Here is a 6,000-nt window from a genome sequence, read left to right as displayed (position 1 = left end):
GGACCCTGCAGGCTTACGATACAGAGCCTGTAGCATAGCTACCATTACAACTATTCAATTCCAGTTCACTAGTATATCAGACACGTTAACTAGTTTATATCTTGGGGTACGTCTTAATAGATGAATGTTGACATTGTCGGTAGTCTAGCCTCCTCAAGGACACGCTTACCTCAACGAACACGGGGCTACATGAATTCAGTTCTAATTATGAATCGAATATAAGAATTTTCCTTGAAAATTGCATTTATTAAATAAATATTGATTTAAAATATGACATTTAAAAAATAGTAATTAATTTATTTAAGAATTTTGAGTGTTTATGTGGTATAGAATCAAATAAATAAGGGGAAAAGATTGACTGAATAAGTATTCGCAAAACTTGCGTCAGAATCGCCAAGTTTTGTAATCACTTTTAAGTATTCCCTTTTGTTTTGTTAAAAACATATATTTGCGTGTTTCTGATGGTATTTTATTTTGATTCACTAATATATCAGATAGTTAGGTTTTTAATCCTGGCTCGATTATTTTTTTTTAGTTACTTAGGGTAAGATATGGCTTAAAATTAAAACGGTTTGTATACATTTACAGTATGAAATCTAATATATAAATCTGAAATCTATCTGAATCTATAAATTCTATTCCTTTTTCTTTAAAAATTTTTTTTGTTAAATTATTGAAATAAATAGTTTCTGTTGTAAAAAAGTTAATTAGAGTATGTTTACAAAATTTAAATTTTGAATCTTTTAATGTGATTTAGTTTAAATATGAAAATATTATATAATATTTTAAATTTTCTTGCAGGTTTATTTTGTACAATCTCAACCTAAAGTATCTAGGAAAAAAAGATAACAAAAACTAAGGCCTGATACTATTCCAAATCCTCCAAAAGAACTAAAATGGATAAGTCGTCTAAAACCCGGGTCAATTTTAGATGAGCAGAAATCTAATACAATTTTAAATTTACTGATTCTTCTCTATTTCCTCCTTTTTTTATAATTATTAAAGATTCAAAAATGTGCATAAACTGTTTCTATCCAGTAATGAATAATCTTTTTATTTTAAATAACAATAACAATAATATTTCTTAATGAATTTGTTCAAGTATTAAAAAGAAGTCCCAGAAAAACAAAGTAAATCGATGTAAGCAAACACGGTTTTTTTACGAATTATCCTATTTGAGGTTACTGTCAAAAAATAAATACAAATGTTACCTTAAACAAAACTCAAAGGACTTCAAATCAAATAGTTAAGAGAACTCTTCTATTACGTTTAATGAAAGGGAAGATTTCTTAACTCAACAACAAAATCACAGCATCATCATTCCAAAAAAAAATCTTACAATTACTCAAGAAATATTTGTATTCCAAAACTATTTAAACTATTTACAACTATTTGCATCACCATGACAACCACAAAACTCTACTCGTTGCTATCTACTAACTGAAATACCATCAGTAAATTATTTTATATAAAAATATCTTACAGTTAGCGTCATTTGTAGCGATAAATTGCCAAATCTTGTAGCTCTTCCGCATAAGTGAAAGTTTTTGCTCCGAAATGGTGGACGAGTCTGCCTCTCTTATTCAGGGGCTCTATATACAGCTAGTTTGGCAATAGATGAAAGATTAGCCACTTTGTCAGCTTACTACTGCTCATCGCGTATTAAAATTACATATTTCAACTTCTCAAGATGACGAACTATATAAGAAACTAAGACCTTTCATCGAATGTGTAATGAATGTGAGCTTCGTTGTATGATTCATAAGCAAGACCAGGTCAAGCTTTACTCAAGAATCTGAAGATTTGCAGCACTTGATCAGTTCTTCAAGGTATTTGTTCGAAGATTTAAGATTTTTTATTAATCCAGTTACCCGGCTTATCGTGTACACTGCAAAAATATCCATGCCAAATTACGGTAAAGGTACTTTTTTTTAATAGCGTCGGTACTTTTTACCGTAGAATCCTTTTTTTACGAGAATATGCTACAGAACAAAAAAAGCCTAATTTACCGTAATTTTTACAGTAATAAATACCATAAAATAATGGAGTTACTTTAATTAAATAAATATTACAGTAAAAAAGTATGGTATGATATTTTACAGCAAAAATGGATTGTGTGGTAAAATGATTTTTATGGATGAAAGTTCTCCCAAAGTGCTGGTACTATACAAAGTAATTAGATCCAGAATTGTGTACTTTGCGGTTACTGAAAATATGCTGCTGTGTAGGATAAATAATAATAGCAAATACGTCAGAACATAAATTTTAAAGATAATCCTACTTGGATAATAAAATTCTGGTAAAGTTACTGTTCTGTATGGTAATGACATTTCTGGTAAAAACAATCATATTTTGGTTTAAAAAAATATACGATATTTCAACCATTCATTCGATAGTTTTTCCTTTCATTTGGTAAAGGTTTATCGGAAATTACGGTTTTCAAAATTATAGTTCAATTTACCACGAATTAGTAAAAAATACAGAACTGGAAACTGAATCGATGCTTCTTATGTCATGCTTTAAAATATCATGGTTGAGTTACCAAATTTAACCTAGAAAGATTTGCAGGTGGCTAGAAAGACTTCCACTTACTGCAGGTTTTTCACATCCCAGCTGGTTTAAAAAATTGTTACTGAAGCATTGGTTAGAGTTTGAAGCCAGGAAAAAAGAGACAGACATATTAGGGTAAAAATAAAAGAGGTAATTACTTTATAAAGCTATAAAGCCTTAAAATTTATAACTAAAGCTTGTAATAAAGTTGAAAACATTGAAAGCTTGTGTATTTATTTTTTCTTAATTTTATTATTTTTTTATTCTGCTCAGTTTTGGTAGATAAACGTTTGACAGTGCTAAGTATACATTAAGAAACAGAGTTTTAATTTTCCAAACAGGTGTTGGGTATTTAAAAATATTCTGAATGCAACGATTCTTTTATTCCAAATTAAAGATAATAAAACAAAACCTTATAGAGACCAGGTAATTTAATATTATTCTACGTTTAGCAAAAATATAAGATTTTGCGACAAAATCTAGAAAAGATTGAAATTTCAAAGCGGTTGAGGGGCATTCAAAAATTGTCCAACTGAAAAATTAATTTTTTTTTGTATTTCTCATTCTGTCACTTAAAAAGAAAATTATGAAAAGTTAGGAGTTTTAACAATTAAAATTTAGTTAAAAATGCCTAAGGGGGGTAATAACATAGCAACTTTTTTTTGAAAGTTTCATGCCTATCTCGCTTCAGAATTCCGGTATAAAAATCCTAATCTACATTATTTTAAGAGTGGATGGGTGGCGCAGTTGTTGTCGGCCTTCTGAGCCCAAGTCTGCGGGTTCGATCCCCGACCCAGACAGATTTTCGGGATGCAGAAAATCCTCAGCGGCTATGTCGTATGATTATGCGGCATGTAAAAGATCTCTGGAGTGCCTTATTGGCTCTTGGCATTTCCTCCCAAATTAAATTCCTAGTGCACTTTAGCATCCAAATAGAGTCTCGGTGCCGCCATCTAGTATGGCAGAAACTAGACATCCAAATTTACATGGCCAACGGTATCTCACCCATTGTGGTGGTCCTGAAAGATTAGATACCACATCTGGAGAACGTAAAAGGTCTGCTCATCGAGAAGACTGATTGTGCAGCTCATAGGAATTTTAAAAAAAAAAAAAACATTATTTTAAGATAATGAAATCATAGCTCCCTATATTTTGTATTTTTTTAAACTTTTAAATCAATATCAAACTTTTTAAATCGTTTTAACATCTAGAAAGTTTTATTAAGGAATATTATTTCTAGTTAAATACAATCCTATTTTCTAATGAATGATGTTTAACATGACAAAGAAATATTGAAAATATGTATCTCTAAAATAACGGAGTGAGATAAATTCGTTTGTATGTATAAGTGGCGTTTTCCTCAGGGTGCTTGTAAAAAACTCATTCCAAGCGCATCAATGGTTTATCTATTGATCATGTCGCATAGATAAATCACAAGCTAGATTAGCTTCATATACCAGGGATAACATCATTTGTTGCAAAGAAAATTAAGTTAATTCAGCATGAATACTTTTACTTATACTTCTGCGCTTTTACATATCTTGATAGAGTCAACATGTTTTAATAGTAATTCAAATTAGCTACTACATTGAATTTTTAGAGTTACAGAAAAGAATTATTTTCTGAAAACTACTCATAAAAAACATATACACTTCTTATTAAAAACATACAAAATATTTCGAGTTGTCATTATAAAACTAGTTATAAATTAAAATAATGAATTTATTAAAATAGAATTTGAATTATTATTAAATCAGATAAATTTCTATTTTAGTTTAGTTAAATAGGTTTGTTTACGAAATTATTTGATTTTATGGTGCATTTTGGACAGATTGTGAAATTAATTAGTTCAGTGAGTCGATTTTGCAAAACGGAAACACTTAATGAAGTAGTCGCAAAGAGTTACTCACACATTTTGTTCACAGGAATGCTATACTTTAAATAAGTTTTTTAGATTAATATTACACTTTCTTATGCCGGCCAGGTGACCGAGCGGTTAGCGCGCCTGACTGAGAAGCCAATGGCTGCGGGTTCGAATCCCGCTCTGGGAATGGGAATGGTAGACTATTCTCACTCTTGTGTTGTCCTCTGTTGTGCGTGATGAGTGAATGTAGCCCACCCTATGAACGGGTTTGTGGCAGTGTGGCGTGGGCAATGTTACTCGTCTCCGTGACTTTGGTTCACAGGTGCCCACTGGGTAACGCAAAATGAGTAACAACTCTGGCATCTTCTAAGGCAGGGGTAGACAACGCGGCGCCCGCGGGCGCCATGGCGCCCTTGATCGATTTTTAATGCGCCCTCGCTGGACTAATGTAAATGTATGATAGCCAGAGTGATTTACTTAACTCTTGTCAAACGGCGATATACAGCAAGTAGTCAGTTGAGTTTAGGATTGTGCATGATTATCTGTAAAATATGCGCCCTCGGTGATTTTCAAATTTAGTATTGCGCCCTTAAGGACAAACAGGTTGCCGACCCCTGTTCTAAGCCGAAACGAATAAAGTTCAGTGCCTGCCATTCGAAAAAAAACACTTTCTTATTGGCATTATATTTATATAGCTTACTTTCCACAATATCGTCTAATACATTTAATATATTGATGAGTATTTCAATATTTAGAGGGCTATTTTATAATTCTAAAATAGTTTATTTCATGCGACTTTCTATACTATACTTTACAGCTTTCAGAGGTTTCAGAGATCAGAAATAAATTACGAAAGAAAAAAATATTTTTGAACACCCTATACCAGAAAATAAAGTTACAAAAATTGCAACTTGTGTAGACTATTTTCGTTTGTATTTGCAATAACTTCATAAAATTTCGTATATCTAGCTTATATATGTTAGTAAATAAGAAAATTTTTAGACAAAAAAAATTTTTTTTGTCTAAAAATGCAATAAAATTTTTCTAAAATTTTTGAAATATTCAGGTTGGGGTCCCCTTTTAAAAGATTTCAAGCAATTTTTAGCAGTTTTTGTACTTTTTAAAAGTAAGCTCAAAACGATAAATGATTTTCTACACATTTAATGATGTTCTAACTGTGAGGTTAATATAAGGCAGTGTAATTTGCAATAATGCTTAATAATATTTGTGGAAGACCCCTAATCATTTTGAGCTGTTTTTAAAAAGTACAGAAACTGCTTCGAAAATTTCTTGAAACTTTGCATGTTTTTAAGATGTTTAAATCAAATTTAGTTGCCATATACGATTCCCTACAAAGTTCCGAAAATATAATTTCAAATTTTTTCCCATGCTTGCTCAGTATAAAAGACTACTATAAATACTCATATCTTGAGCATTCTTCAATATTTTTTTTAAATTTTAAAACAATATATTTGAATTTAATTTTGAGTTGCTCCAAAACTTTTATTTTTTTTTGCTGAATACATTTATAGCAAAAATATAAGACAAATTTTTCTTTATAAAAATGTTCATATTTCCATAAATAT

This window comes from Parasteatoda tepidariorum, chromosome 10 (genome assembly GCF_043381705.1).
Source record: "Parasteatoda tepidariorum isolate YZ-2023 chromosome 10, CAS_Ptep_4.0, whole genome shotgun sequence".
NCBI classification, from domain to species: Eukaryota; Metazoa; Arthropoda; class Arachnida; order Araneae; family Theridiidae; genus Parasteatoda; species Parasteatoda tepidariorum.
This window is presented reverse-complemented; position numbering follows the sequence as displayed.